The sequence below is a fragment of the Pinus tabuliformis genome, chromosome 6 (assembly GCF_031772625.1).
Source record: "Pinus tabuliformis cultivar Carrire ecotype Pingquan chromosome 6, CPIR1, whole genome shotgun sequence".
NCBI classification, from domain to species: domain Eukaryota; kingdom Viridiplantae; phylum Streptophyta; class Pinopsida; order Pinales; family Pinaceae; genus Pinus; species Pinus tabuliformis.
Window position 1 is genome coordinate 1,379,777,836 of NC_142292.1, and position 16,906 is coordinate 1,379,794,741.

General features: G+C 41.4%; 1 protein-coding gene across 1 annotated transcript in view; it reads right to left on the bottom strand.

Moving 5' to 3' along the window:
* LOC149263765 (Pentapeptide repeat-containing protein) overlaps positions 1 to 16,906 on the bottom strand; it is a 246,233-nt gene that overhangs the window by 105,730 nt on the left and 123,597 nt on the right. The window lies entirely within an intron of this gene.

Below are 16,906 nucleotides of genomic sequence, written 5' to 3' on the forward strand. Positions count from 1 at the left end.
TCTCCAGCTCTTCTTGAGATATCTAACTTGCTTGAGAATAATGGCTTCAAATGACTTCAACCTCCTTGTATATATAGGCTTCTTGTGGGTCGAATGAGGGTACATAATTCATATTTGACTTGATACAAAACCTTTTTACATGATTCGAAAACCCAAGAAGGGTCTCTTTGAATGTACAATGACTCTATAAACTCAATATTAATCCTAGGAGTCCACAATGGGGACTTTTACTAATATAATGATGACCCAAGCATGAAACCCATGCTTTAATAAGTCATTGTTACAATAATAAAAAATTATTTTATTTATTCTTTTGACAAGTACATTACATAATGACTCAAGTACATTATTGAAGACCGAACATAATTACATTTTCTAACAGGTTGAAGGTTTCTTATCCCTTAATGCATAAGTTAGGTGGCCACCCACAACTTTGATGAATTTGTCGAGAATGTTAGCATCGGGGGGCTTCAAATGGTCAGGGATATCCCTAACTACCCTATCAAATTTTTGGATGAATTCTCGGATGTCTTCCCTTCCCCTAGTTATTTGATAAAACTTCTCAATGTTGAAGGTTCCTTGTGCATTACATGACCATCTTCTCATGAACATGTCCTCAAATTGGTCAGAGTCTTCTATGCATGCTGGGGGAAGACTAAGGTACCATTCCCTTGCTTGTCCTTCAAGAGACAAAGCGAAAAGCATCATGAGCCTATCCTCATCAAATATCAACCTAGGAGACATGTTCCAATAGAACTCTTCAACAAAGTCACGGGCACTTATGGTAGCATCGCCTTTGAACTTGGGCAGCCAGTTATTGTATTTCTCAGGTAAAGGTTTGGGGTCATCACTCAATTTCAAAGGGGCAAAGACACTAACCAAATGCCTTTCACTTTTAGTCATTTTGGGTTGGTCTTGTTTTGGGTCAGTGCTAGAACTAGTTGCCATCTTTGGGGTAGGATCACTGAACTTTTCAAATTCAGGAAGATGGGTGGTTCTAATAGGTGATGGAGTTTGTTATCCCCTTCTTGCAGTGGCTCTAGTTAAAGGGGGAATGTTGTCACCTTCTAGTAAACTAGGGTTTTGGACAATGAATGGGGTCGCCAGAGGAATATTTGAAGTGCCATCAATGAATCAATTCCGCAATGGTTCACTAGAGAGGTAGACTTGCTTCCTCCCCGGCAACGGTGCCAAAATGTTACTGCTCAAACTACCAGGGGTCCTACAAAGCAACTACTAGGTCGAGGGCAACAATGGAGAGCCCACTATCACCTCAACTAAGGCTCCCTGCTCTTTATGGACTTTCACCGATGGGAGGAATCCCGGTATATGAGGAATCACGAGAATATATGGTCAATGATAAGATAAAGAAGTGATTCCTAGGCCTATTCACAAGAGACACTCAACTAAATGAGTTGTTTGCTTTAGAAGCAAGGTGATAGGCTCTCTAGGCTAAGAGGATCTTTGAGGTTAAGGGTATGAGAGTATATCTTATCAAGGAAGCCCCTAGACTCAAAAGACCCTATGAATGCTTGGATTCTAAGTGATCTTTGTGGAATTGGAGTCAACAAGTTGCGGAACCACAAAGGGCCAAGTGGACCCAAAATTAGGTTAAGGATATGGAGTTGATCAATCAAGGATGTGCTTGACCTAATTGGGAAAAGGAAGAGGATCAAAGAAAGAATCTTCTTTTGATGATTTAATGCTATGATCCCAATGAGGTCACTAGCCAATGGGAAACCAAGGACAAGAATCGATCTTCGAGCTAAGGCTCGAAATATCTCAAGATCCCACCGTCAGCATCTTGTGAAATTTGGAGGGATTCTTGAGGGCACACCAACGCAGGGGTGGGAAAGAGATCAAGTTCTTTTGATGGATGAATTGTGAGAAAAGTGATGCCCTAGGTGACCTATGGAGGCTAGCCTTAGAAAAAGAGGGGATGGTGAGAGGTATTCCCTTTGAAAATGATCACCTATGGAAGGATTAGTGCCTAATCCTTTGGGGAATATGGAGTCAAGATGAAATTTGTGATTTAGAGGAACTTCACCCAATCAAGGAGCCGCCTACACAACTTCGCATGGCAATAAGGGCATGAGAGTCGCTGATACAAAGAGTTTATACTTCAATGTGCAATAATTGATGACTTATCAAGATCTATTCAATAGCAACGATCTTTAGGAACATTCACCCCTTTACACATGATACATAATCTTATGCAATGCTTTAGACACTAAATTTCCACAATTTCACATAACAAAAGCAGTAAATTTCAGATCTAGGATAGCAAAAATCCCAGCAACATCAATGTCATAAAGTAAATAACAAGAATAAGCATGAAAAGAGTACTTACATGTGCAAAAAGAGTATATCCAATCATCATATTATGGCAATAATGAAGCTCCAAGACAAGAGAGAAATATACAAACATCAAATTCATCCATTACATCCAAATTCGTCCTCCAAAAGGAATAGCAAAAATCTCACAAGAGAGAGAGACCCAATCCAAGTGATGATGATGAAAATGAATCATCTCACTTCTATTTATACACTCTAATGAATTTGATTTAGCTAAATTGGCCTAATTGAGCCCCTAAATATAAAATAATGTGCATAATAACAATACTTTTAGTGACAAGCCCACCATATAACTCAATAATACAAGAATAAGCCTCTCAAGAGGGTCGAATGCTCAACAAAATGAATCATTGGGCCGTTGAGGAGGCCTAATGAAGTCCAAGGGGTGCCATGATGTAGAAATGGACTCCAAACATAGTGGACAAGGGGTTGGCCCTTCTTTTCCAAGCAAGAACCTATGGTGCTCCCAAATGGGTGTGGGGCACAGAGACATCATCATGGGTCTCCAAGTGAATCGAAAATGCCTGTAAACCATCTGCAAGGGTTTGGATGGTGATGTAAGCCCTCCCTTTGCAACGAGAGTCATCCTCTAAACCTTAGAACATCTACCAAGTGTATGGTACAAGTGTATAGTCGATTGGGCATGGTGAACCAGGTGCATCATCCTCATCCAAAAGGTTGAACACGAGCAATCAATGATCGGTGTTGGGGATCCGTGAAGTAATCTCTGCTATGGTGGAGGCCCATAGCTCTCAACTCTCACCCTACAAGTGCCAATGTTGCCTTCTGGAGGGCTAGGACCCCATATAGGGAGACCAAGACCCAAATGGAGACCCACCTACCATCCTGCATAAGATCCAATGCGTCCCCTTGCCTTCCAATGCAACAAATCATTAGAATAATCAAGTAATAAAGGTTACAAGTCATGGGATCAATGGGGCACTTCATTGTGGAATGCCCTTCCATAGTGGGCATTGGCATGTACAAGTGTCTCCAAGCTCAATAGAGGGTTAACCAAGGACCCTATTAGAGGGTTTCAACCTCTAAAGGGGGTGACATGTCCATCGAATATCCCTCAAGTGGCAAGTGGCAAATGATATAATAATGGAATGGAGTGGGGATCAGAGGAGTCACCCAGACCGCATGTCTAGGTGCAAGGGTAGCTATAATAGGGGAAGCCCACACCTGGGTAGATGAGTGTAGGAGGGAGAAAATCGTGGTACATTAGTTACCTCACCCTTTGTTTCTCCACCCTTCTTCATATGTCTTTTGCCTTTGATTGGTTTTTCTTTATAACTGCTTGCGGCTCCACGGGATGGAGAGCATGATGTGTAATATGTAGCAGTGGATACCCCCTTGAGGTGGGGCAGTTCATTGCCCACCAGGGGTTGGGACAATCATTGGTTCCTTAATGATGGAGAGGGCTCATCTAGGGTCCATAGGAACTAGAGTGATGGTCATGGATAAGAAGTAGAGTTCATGTCTAGCTATTTCCCATGTGCTAAATTTGTGTGTCCCGACCATCTTTTGCATTTTTTTGTACACTTCCTGTTGAGAGTGGCCAGAGTTATGCTTTTTATTTTCCTTTTAGCTGCATCAACCTCCAGGGCATCATTCCAGGCTCGACCCACGATGTCAACAAGGGGAGGGGGAGGCTAACCCTATGTGCACCCAGTGGATACATGTGGATCCAGATGGGAAGAAAGATGAATAGCTCTAAAATGAGTGGAAGGGGAGTAATGTAGGTGGTATCGGGAAGCGAGACCATGCAACCAAAATCTGGATTTCCCATATAGTGCCATCCCTAAAGCTAATGGCTAGTAAAGGAGATCCCACGGGACTAGGATACAAGGATAACCACGAAATTGGGCAATGGAAACAAGAATATTGACCTATCCCACTTTCAACCAGATCCCCCCACCAATTCATGCCCAAAAGTTCCCATGACATGTAAGAAAAATTACTCAACTATACCAATGAAAAGCCATACCTTTGGGGTCGGGAGGCCCACTTTCAAACATACATTCATAACAGATGGGCGAGGGACCACATTGTTGGCTCAGCTAGTAGAGAAATGGTACATCGAGCTATCTAGGGGCTGCAAGGGACTGTTGGTTGTCGACTGAGGACCATCTAGGAGAAAAAAATTATCCAATGCATACTACCCACAGGTTGTGGGTAACAAACCCCATTCACCAAATTTCCCATCTGGATCCACATTTGTCCATTGGTTCCACAAGGAGTTAGCCTCCCCCCCCTTGTCCACACCTTGGGTCGAGCCTGGAATGATGCCCCAGAGGTTGATGCAGCTAAAAGAAAAGAAAAAGCATAATTTGGCCACTCTCAACAGACAATGTACCATAAAATGCAAAATATGGTCAGGACATACACAGTTAGCACGTGGGCAAAAGCCAAGCATGAGCTCTACCCCTACCATTATGGCCATCAGCCTGGTTCTTAGGGTCCCTCATATTGATCCCTTTCATCATTAAGGAACCCATGATTGTCCCTACCCCTGGTGGGTGATGAACTTCCCCACCTTAAAGGGGTATCCACTGCTATATCTTACACATCATGCTTCCATCCCCTCGAGCCCCTAGCAATTATAAAAGAGAAACCAATAAAAGTCAAAAGGCATATGAAGAAGGGTGGAAAAACAAAGGCTAGGGCAACTCATGTACCACGATTGCTCCCTCCTACATTCACACACCCAACTGTGGGCTTCCCTTATTATGGCTACCCTTGTACCATGGCATGTGGCTTGGAGCCTTCCCCTGATGCCCCACTCCGTTCCACCATTATATCACATGCCACCTGCCATTTGATGGATGTACCATGGACATGTCATCCCCTTAGAGGTTGAAACCATCTAATAGGGTCCTTGGTTAACCTTCTTCTTGAACTTGGAGACACTTGTACGTTCTGAAACCCATTATGGAAGGGCATGCCACTATGAAGTGTTCACTTGGTTCCATGATTTGTAAGCTCATTTACTCAATTGCACTAATGATTGGTTGTACTAGAAGGTGAGGGAACACATTGGATCTTATACAGGATTGCAGGTGGGTCTTCATCTGGGGTTTGGTCTCCCTATACGGGGTCCAAGCCCTCTAGAGGGTCATATTGGCAATTGTAGGGTGTGTGTTGAAAGCCACGGGTCTCCGCCATAGCAAAGAACAGATTGCCACTCCATGAGATCCTTCAGTTTCACTCATGGCCTGCTCGTATTCCACCTATTAGAGATGATGATGCCCCCGGACCACCTTGCCCAGCCAGCTCCACTCTTGCACCACACACTTGGAAGTTGATCCACAGGCCATATGAGGATGTGTCTCACGGCAAGAGACAATGAGAGGGCTTGCACCATTCTTCTAGCCCTTACAGATGGGATACAAACTTGTTCGATCCATTTGGAGACCCATGAGGATGTTTTGTGTCCCCATAGCCACTTGGGGACACCACAGGTTGTTTGCTTGGATATCAAGGGACCAACCCCTTGATCACTATGTTAGGAGCTCATTTATTCATCTTGGCACATATTAGACTCCATTAGGCCTCCTCAATGGCCCTTTGACATATTGTATTTACTATTTTGCCCTCTTGGGAGGCTTATTTTTGTATTATGGAGCTATCTTGGTGTGCTTGTCACCAAGGAATATTATTTTGGCACATTATTTGGCCCTATTAGGAATATCAAACCCCTTAGGGAGGATATATATTGATGTGATGATCATTTCATTTGATCATCACTTGGATTTGGACTTGCATCTCTTCTGGAGAATTTCGCTAGCTTTATCGATGGACAAATTTAGATATTCATGCATTTTGATGTTTGGAAGAGCTTGTTGTTGATCTTGGAGCTTCGATTTTCTTGTCTATTGATGATTGGAAGATTTTTGATGTACTTGTAAGTGTAATTTCATGGTTTATGTCTCATGTTTTTGTCACTTGTGTAATGTATGAAATTTTCGCTCATGAAGTTGGTGAAGCTACCTTAAGGAAAAGAAAATTTGTTAATCTTCTCTTTGTGGGGGATTTTTCATATGTTTCATGCAAAGTATGGTGAATAAATATCCTAGGGACTTACGAATGCTCATAGTTACCTTGATAAGTCATCAATTGCAACATCAAAGAAGTGTAAATTTTCCTAGTGACCTAGTCGTTGCCTCTAGCACCATACGAAGTTGCTAGGGAACTCCTTCATCGATATAAAGGTCTCTAAACATTGAACTTCATTGACTCCATTTCTCCCAATATGCTAGGCACTAGTCTAGTCCTAGGTGATCACAAAACGAAAATCATTTTCACCTCTTTTCTTGTCTTGCTAAGCCCTAACCCTAGTAGGGTCTCTAGGGCAATATAATGAATTCTATTGTAGCCATCAAAAGTTGATGAATCTTGGTCTAGGACTAGGCTGGTGAGTTCTCAAGAGGTCCTCCAAATTGGAGGCTACTCCGACAGTGGAATCTCGAGATATCCCAAGCCTAGCTCAGAAACCATTTCCCTAGTTTGCCTTTGGTTCGTGGCTTCGTCAAGGATCATAGCATTAAACATTAAAATCAAATTTTATCACCTTGATCCTCTTCTTCTCCCTCACATGGTTAAGCCCCTTTGTTTGAAGTTTCACTCCAAATCCTTGACCTTGTTTGGGTCTACTAGGGCTTCTTTGTGGTCCTCCAACCTTGACACTCCAGTTTCATAAGGATTGCTTAGAAACCCTATTTTTCTAGGATTCTTTGGCTTAGAGCACTTCATATCAATACATACCCCTCAAACCTAGGTCTATGTTTCTTTCTAGCCCTTCTTCGAGAGCCATCCATCTTGCTTCTAAAGGAAACAATCCCTATCATTAGAGACTTTCCTTTGAATAGGCTTGGAAATCACTACCCTTACACTATTGACAGATTTCTTCTAGTGATTCCCTAATACCGAGACTCCTCCCATTGGTGCAAGCCCGTAAAGAGAAAGGAGCTTTAGCTAAGGTGACTGTGGGTCATTGCTCCATTGTTTCCAATTGACCTAGTAGTAGCTCTATAGGAACCCCTCTTAGGACCCCTGCTAGTTTGAGCAGTAACAAGCCATAAGCAAGAAACAAAAGAAAATAATATCATAAAATGCAAAAGATGACCCGAACATTAATATAGCACGTGGGAAAAAGTGAAACATGAGCTCGACCCCTTATTATGGCCATCACCCTAGTTCTTAGGGCCCCATGAGTGCCCCTACATCATTAAGGAACCCATGCATGTCCCAACCCTTGGTGGGCGATGAATTGCCCCACCTTAAAAGGGCAATCACTGCTTACATCATACATAGCATGCACTCATTTTCTTGAGCCCTGAGCAGTAATACAATGAAAAAACAAAAAAAGGGCAAAAGATAAATAAAAAAGGGAGGAAAAACAAAGGTCAAGGTAACTCATGTATCCACGATTGCTCCCTCCTAAATATATACACCCAAAAATGTGGGAATCTTTCATCATTTCCATCCTTGAGCCCATGGCATTTGGTCTTGAGACCCCTATGTCCCCATCCATTCATCATCATTCACATGACACCTATCAATTGAAGGATGTACCAGGGACCTGTCTTTCCCCTTAGGGGTTGGGAACACCTAATAGGGTTGTTTATTAGCCACTCCTACCTAGGGAGGTAACACTATTACGAGCTTGAAGCCCCAAATTTGGAAGGGAAGCCCACTATGAAGTCTCAATGTGCCCTTGATAAACAAGCTTGGTTCACTTAGATGCACTAATGAATTATTGTACCTGATGGTGAGGATGCGCATTGGATCTTATATGTAATTGGCAGGTGGTTTCATCATGGGTTGGGCAACTTAATTGGGGCCCAAGTCCACCAGAGGATCATATTGACACCCCAGGGGATGCATTGAGAGCCATGGGACTCCCATCATGTGCAAAGCATCATTTCATATCATGGACATCCTCAGCACCTTCAGTAGTTTGTTTATTGCCCCACATTATTCACAAGATGATGCACTTGGACCAGTGTGCCCAATCGACATACCATATGGAGTGGCAGTTGATCTGAGGCCCAGAGGAGGTTTGTCTCACCCTCAAGACATGGGAGGGCAAGCACCATCATCAAAGCCCTTTTTTGGAGCATTATACAAGCCATTCTTGTTGAAGAAAGTGTAACTAGGTTCGGTCTTCCTAATGACATGATCTTTGTAAATGATGAAATAAAAGAAATAAAATTATTTTTGTGTGCCTTGCTACATGGGCTTCATGAGAAAGAGGTTTATTTGTTAGTGGCTCCCATTGAGAGCCTTAGGATTTACTATTGAGTCAAAGATTCAATGTCATAAGAAGAAGCTCTTCTTGAGCCTATGTTCAATGTATACAAGTCTATAGAAATGCCTAATAGCCCTCCAAAGACAAGCACAATCCCTCTTGAAGAAGTTGGCCTCCAAACGATATAAAAAGAAGTCATGTCGGCTCATATAAGGAGACAAAACAGTTCACTCTCTCATGTCGGCTTATATGCATGACTAACTACTATATATAGGCGTGTAAGGATCCGCTTGAGCAGAACAGAACTCGAATCCCTTGAAATTTTGGATGAGTATAGGAGTTCAGTGTTTCGGATAAGCATCTCTGTGTTTTTCAGATGGGTACCACAAAGGTGAAGTCTCGACATTCTCACAATCATGATGATCACAGTCTCGGCATAGTTGTGATGATGAAGATCTCGGTGCAGGGAGAGGACACAGTCACAGTCTCGGCATAGTTGAGATGATGAGGATCTCGGTGATCCCACAGTAACACACTCTCGGCATTCATTCTGGACACAGTCATGATCTTGGCATAATGGGAATCATGATCTCAGTCATGATCTTGATGAGGACGTAGTTACAAGGTCATGATCTTGATGAATATCTTGGTGCAGCTCTCATATGTATATATACATATCTCAGTATAGAGATATCTTGTTATAGTGAAGGAGCAGCAATGGTCTTTGTGAAGGAGCAGCAATGATCTTGATGAAGGTGCAGCAGTGTTGCAGCAGTAATGATCTTAGTGATGGCCTCGGTGTTGCAGCAGTAATGATCTCGGTGGTGCAGTAGTGATGGCCTCAGTGTTGCAGCAATGATGATGATCTCAGCAGTGACAAAGAAGAGGATTGGTGTCTTGGTCTTGGAGTGGCCTAATAGGTCAAGGGTCATGGTCTTGGTATTCGTCAATTGGAATCCCTATAAGAAGAATTTTGTGCAAGTATTCCTCTCAAAGAGTGAGAGGTTTTGGCCCTGGTAGAAAGACAACATCTTGTGTTCATGTCTCTTTTGTTTTCGTAACTATTTGATGAACAAAGAAGACACACTCTAATAATAACAAGAAAAGATTGTGTTAATAAGAAAAGTTAAAAATACCTCACAAATAGTTATCATGGCAAGAAGAATCTCATTAACTTAATTTTCCCTCGATTCTTCAACAATTCTATCATCAGGAGACCCATGAGATCTTCGTTTGTGCCCCAAACCCACTTTAGGGCCCGACATGATGACTTGGACAGAGAATTAAGGGAAATACCCTAATTTGTGATTTATGGAGCCTTCTCTCAGATCTTGGCACCTAGAGGACTCAACATGGCCCTCCAATGGCCCCACATCAATATGACATCATCAATTCGGCTAACATTTGGATGGCCAATTCATAATTTGCAAAAGTTACTTGGTCGGCTTGTAACCAAGGCATGTCTTTTGCCCATTATTATAATGTTTTGGGGGCTAATAGGCTAAATTTGACTTAAGAGGATTCATACAAATAGAAGTTAGGTTCATTTGTAAGAGATCATTATCACACTTGGATTAGTTCTCTTATAAAGAACTTGCGCTTTTTCTTTGGAGCTATTGGAGACTCTTTGATGCATTTTGATGTTTGGAAGATGATTCGCTTTTCTTCTTTGGAGCTTCTTCTTGAATGATGGATGGATATATTGCATGTCTCTTTGTAAGTGCTTTTTGTTGATGGAATTTTTCTTTGAAAATTGTTTAATGTATGGAATTGTTGCTCTAAAATATGTGAATTTGTGCCCTAATTATTGAAAATCAAATTTGGAAAGCTCTTCTAGTAGGGTATTGCATATGTTATCCAATGCAAGGCATGTAATGAATGTTCCTAGTGAATGAATGTCTTTGATTCTTCATGAAACTCCATTATATCTTGAAGAGGGTAAATGTTTGAAGTTGGTACCTAGGGCATCGATTTCAAGCCTCCTTAGAAGACGTTTTATCTTATCTTAAGCATCTTAAGACTCCATTGCCCAAAGGACTAGGCACTAGTCCAAGGAATTTGGTGATCAACCCTCCTCTCCATATTTCTTCTCCTTAAAATTTCGGTCCCCTTCCTCTTGGACGGCTAGGCTAGGGCATCAAGCGAAATTCTTTAGAGGGTGAATTGGTGGATTCTATGAGCACAAGGCTCTTCCTTAAGGTCTTGTCTAGAGGATCTCCAAGTTTGGTAGGTTTCTCATGGTTCTCCATCCATAAAATCTTATGCCCTAGGTGTGCCCTAGAAGGGAAAAACCTAGCTTGTATCTCCTTGGTTTGGGGACTTCTTTGAGGGTTGTATGAGCTTAGTATTCATTGGAATAAATCATAAGAATCCCTTTCTTCTCTCAAGCCTTGACCTTGTGAATACCTATTACCATCGTGAAACTGCAAAACCCTAGGTCTTTGCCTTCTTTTCTAGGGTTTTTCTTAGAGAGTGGTTTGCTTCTTTGAAGCCTCATACCTTTATTGAGCCTCTCTTCGAATGAGCTCTAGCTCCATCACCTTGAACCTTCAACCCTAGAATATCTATTATAGGTGATCATAATCATACTGAGACTCCTCCCATTGATGAAAGTCTGTAAAGAGCAAGGGACCTTGGTTGTGGTGACAGTGGGCCATTGTCCCATTGTTGTCACTTAGTCTAGTAGTTGTTGTTGATTTGGGGTAGCATCAGATGTGCTCTAGCCACTAAAATTGGTGGAGGCTAAAGCACATGAGATCTCCAATACCCAGAAATGGTTTGGGCAGAATCTAACCAGTTTGGGAGATATTAAAATAATTAATATTTTTAATGGAGTCCCTAAGTCGAAACTTAGGGAAAATAAAATATTAATGTGAATTAATATAAAATTGAGTTAGAATGGTCCAAAAGTCATGGATCAAACTAGACCTCATCTTAGCCGTTGATTAGGGACTTAATCTTGACCGTTGAAATGTCAACGAGAAAAGTATAAGAGGAGGCTTGAGGGTCACTTGGAGAACACGCCGAGTTGATCAAGAATTCAATTTTCTGGGGCAGGGCTTGCTGAGGAAATCAAAAGAGTGATCAGAGTTGCAGCTGAGAGGTAGTGAATGCCGTAGCAGAGAGGCAGAGATAGTATCAGAAGCATCAGCGCAGAAGCTGGCAGAGGGTTGATGCAGAGCCAACTAGAGGCCACGCCGAAGTAGCCAGAGGCCACGCAAAGGCAGCCAGGAGCTGTGAAGAGCCTGAGGAGGGCCAGCACAGGGGACGCAGAGCCTCCAGAGGCTGACACAGAGCCCCGAGAGGCTGACGCTTGGCCAGAGAGGCTGGCGCTGGGCAGATGTTAGGCCAGAGAGGCTGACACAGACCCTAGAGGTAGACGCTGGGAAATTTCGTGGGGCAAATTGGGGCTGATATCTGTCTCCGACTGAGAGGTACTACTGCCGAGGGCATTCTCTGTTGGGTGAGCCATTTTTGGCACCCAGATTGTATTTTGAAACTGCTTAATAATAAAACCCTCAGATAGTTGCACTGGTTTTCCTACATTAGGTTTTTCCGGGGACATTAGTCCAAAAATAACGGTGACACTTTTGTGCTTGTTTTTCCTTCAGTTGATGATCTATATGTGTTGAGACTCTACTTGTATTTATTTTCAGTATTTACATGGTAAAGAACTTGTTAATTAACAGAACAAGTTGGAAGAAATAAATCAGAAAGTACAAGAAGGATTTCTAACAGTTAGACTTAGAAGTTCCAACAGTTGTCCCATAGGTTTTCCCTCCTTAGGGCCTTGCGAGATTTTTTTGTCACAAGCAAGAAACAAACTCATATTAAGGAGTAAAACAAATGTTATATCATAAAAAGAAAGCTTTGATCCTTGAGTTTTGCACCATATAAAAGCAGTATCATAACAAAGTAAAAGGCGCACCAGAGAGGTGGAAAAAGTAGGACAAGGAAAGGGGCAACTCACGCCTCCATGATTACCCCATTACATCTATACACTCAGGATGTGAACCTCCATCAATCCGTGTCCTAGCCATGGCACTTAGCCTTGAAGTCATTCCCCCATTGAAAAATGTGTAACTAGGTTCGGTCTTCATAAATATGAAATGTACTTTTGATTCTTGTATATTGTAAAATGAAAGAAAAATTATTATTATTATTTTTGGAGCAGGGTTTCATGCTCACGGTCTTTTATTTTACAGGTCAAGCACCTATTGAGTGCTTCTAGGTTTTTTCCTAGGTCAAGAAGTCAAAAGAGTCATTGTCATAAGTTGAAGACCCCATCAGGCACATTGTAAATTGTAAAGAAAATTATTTTTGTCCTTAAAAGTGTCAAAATACCCTTCAAGGCCAGTCATCCTGGCAGCTGGCAAGTCGGCCTAAATTAAGGAGCTACATCCACCTTGAGAAGCCTATATAAAGGAGGAAACTCGACCTCCTTGGATCACATTCATCACTCACTCATTCAAGCAAAGGGTGAAGAAGAAGAAGGCAGCAAAGACGAAAGACGACGAAGGAAACTTGTCTTTGGGCTATTTCTCTCTCACACGTGCGAAGGAAGGCTAGGGTTTTCTGTTGCTGGTCTACAGTTTTCTTCTGCAAGTTCGATCTTGAAGAAGGAAGGGAAATGAAGGTCAGTGAAGGTCACAATAAGCCATCCTCAAGCTCCAGAAGGAAGAGAAATCCAAGCAAAGGTCTGAGGAAGCCTTGGGAGGCTAGAAGAAGCTCACAAGTGTGGCAGCAGTGGCTGCAGGAGGACCGAAAATTTCAGACTTGCAGTAGAGGTCGAAATTCTGCAACCTGAGATCGAAGTTGTGCTGCTAGAAGAGATTTGACTGGATTTGACTTGGACAAAGGAATCATATCATCTGAAAAGGTTGGTCTTGGTCTTGGAGGGTATTGGTCTTGGTCTAGAGGTCTTGGAATTTGGCAATTGAAGAAACTATAAGAAGAGAACAGATTTGCGGGTTTTCCTCTCAAGTGGAGAGGTTTTGGCCCTAGCTTGTAGCCTATATTTTGTGTTCTTGTTCTTCTTGTTTTGGTATTTGTTTGATAATATACAAACATAATAATAAGTAAAGAAGCTAATAAGTAAGAATAAGTAAAAAGACATCACAAGCAATTATCAAGATAAGAGAAATCACTCTAATCATTGCCTTATAGGTTTCTCAACATCCCCTTCATTATCACCTATTGTCACTAACACCTATGAATTGAAGCATTGACCTTTGAAATGTCACCTCCCCTTAGGGGCTAGATGCACCTAATAGGGTTGATTACCTAACCGCCTCTGCAAAGGTAGGGAACACTTTTATGGGACTTGGTCTAGTTAGATATTTGAAGTATTACTATGCCCTTAACAATTAAGTATGGTCCACTTAGCATCTATGGTTCTTGTCTCTAATGAATGCTTGCTTTCACTTCAGTTGAGATGGTTTTTGCCAGGTGGTCTGACACAAAGTAGCTAAGCCCTTGAGGACACTATTCCACTCCTACTCCACATGATACTTAGGTCGTACTACACTTCCGGAGAGGACGATGACCTTACAAATGTAGTGTTTCCCTTATACAACAGAGCATTGGGAACACTGAAGATATTGGCAATTGATTGACACCCTAGAGCACCCTCAGATGCCAGAATGTTGAGCTCACTTTGCTTGGAATTGAGGATTCTTGTTGATGTATCCAACGGACCCAGCATGCCTCGAGTTGGCCTTGACATTACTTGATGGGCATGCCTTGATCTGAAGCCCAAATGATGATGATCATCCCCAAGATGATTAGGGAGGGCTTGTATTGCCTCATTGAATCCCAACACTGGAGAGAGAGTACACTACATTGTCTAGATGGCACCCATGGAGATGACATAGGGCACCCAGAGCTAGCTTTTGGACACATGGAGATGTTTTGAGACTTGATTTGAGGACCCTTCATCAAATTGTAGTTGATCATGATTCTTAGAGACATACAACCCATGAACTGCATTTTTGGAGGATTTTTAGCCCTAAAGGGGGCATGACGCCAAGCTTAGGGAGGCCTTACGACCCACAGGTGTGGGAAAATGTTGGCATATTTTATTTTGTTGAGCTATTGGGTTGGCTTGTAACCCATTTACTTTATGTCTACTCAAAATTAAACTTGTTTAGGGGCTTTTAGTTAGATTAATGGAAGTGATAGACCTCCTATAAAAGGAGGATCACTCCATTCATTTGTTCATCATCACTTCTATGGATTTCAGCCTCCATAGAGAGAGCTCAACTTAGCCTTTGTTACTCGCTACTTGTGGAGATGTGATCTTTTGTGGAGCTATTGCTATTGGAGACTAGTTTGTGTATTAGAGATGTCTTTTGGGATTGAAAGAAGGCAATTTCTTGGAAAATTTGTGAGTATTATTGCATATCTTTTTATGGTTTTTCATGTGATGAAATATTGCTAGGGTTTTTCTATTATATTTTGTCTAAATGCATATTTTATTGAAAAATCTTAGTGAATTATTGCATGTTTAATCTATTTTCCTTGAATTCCCTAGAAGACCTCCTAGAGAGCTTTCTTCTAGTTAATTTCTCCCCTCATAAAAAGATAGGGTTTGAAAGTGAAAACTAGGGTTTCCCCCTTACTCCATGCATGAATTTGATATCTCTTAAATTTAGCCCTTAAGACTCCATCACCCAAGTAGGGAAAGGCACTGGGATCCTTGTGGTGGTAAAAACTATTTGAAAATCTTGCCTTTTTCGTCTTTTTCTAATTTCCTAGGCCCTTTAAGGCAAGTCGCTAGGGCTAGGGCAAGAGTCGAATTCACCAATGGTTTCTTGAAGGAGAATGTTGGAGCTTATTCAGCGTGTTTTCAGCTTGATCGACCTCACACTCTCAAAATCTAGCTTGTTTTATGGTGAAAATTGCCTTATTAGGGCTAACGTCATCAACCTAGGCAATTAGTGCCCTAATAAACCCTAATCTTATACAAGGCTTCAAATTAGGGCTTATTTGAAGGTTTTCCATCTCCTATTGTTGATATCATCTTTAAGTAAACCTTTTCTTTGTGCTTGCATGCCTAGATACACATTTATTGAGCTATATCTTGAAACCCTATGTATCCAATATTCTTTTGAAGGCTTTGCTTATGGTACGATATTCCTTTCACATAGAGAATTGTGCCCTAATCTATGTTGCAGGAAACGTAGGGCAAGGGGGCGTTTCCGTACGGAAACGAGTACGAAACGCTGAAACACGTGAGGTAGGGCCCTGAAACGCATTTTAGGCCATACTGCCACATTTCACGAAACTGAAACGTGGCCAGTACGGCCTGAAACGCGTTTCAAGGCCGTACGACTCACATTTCAGCTTTTTACTTGTGTTTTTTTTTAATTTGTTTTCTAATTTATTTTTAGGTTATCCTAGTGACTTCTAGTTGCTTCTAGATGCCTGTCTAAAGTTATAAAAGTGAAATTTTGCCCTAGTGTTGATATGCAGTTCATGGTAATGTTAAATTCTTAAAGTAAAAGTGATATTCTCATGAAAAATAAAGGAGAATATCACTTTTACTTAAATTTTTAACATTACCATGAAATGACTCAGGATGTTTGAGAGTGGTTTCGCCCTCATTGGATTTCATATGGAGAAAGTAGAATTTTAGATCTCACTCAAAATCCAGCAGACTTATCTGTTTTTCAGGATTTCAGGATTGGGGGGATTGCAATGTTTCCATTGGATTTTATCATGTACTAGGGTATGGAACTTGTATTTAATCAAGAGAACCAAGCCCTCTATGCAGGGGAGACTCCCAATAATGAAGAGCATGTAGGGTACTAGGGTATGAAACTTGTATTTAATCAAGAGCACTAAAGTCGTTCGACTATGTAGGAGGAGACTCCCAATCAAGCACGAGACAAGAAATTAGAAATTTCTCGTGGCTGATTTTGGATATTTCTATTTTCATTATGTGATCATTCATGAGTAAATGTGATGTAAATTTAGAGACTTATAGTTTATGCATTGACAATTAACAATTTTATCATAATGTAATAAATTAGAATGTATCATATATGCTATATGATTGCACATATTTCTTAAATGTCCTAATATATATATATATATATATTCGCGTTTCCCCGTTTCCAAAATTTGGGGAGGTCGCGTTTCATATCGGTTCCCGTTTCGGAAACTTGTACCCGTTTCCCTGTTTCGTGCAACCTAGGCCCTAATCCATAGAAGAAGAACCTTTCTTAGCGTTTCTTTATATCACCTTGAGCCAATTGACTTAGAATATCCTTTAGGTGATAAACTGGGAAGCCTCCC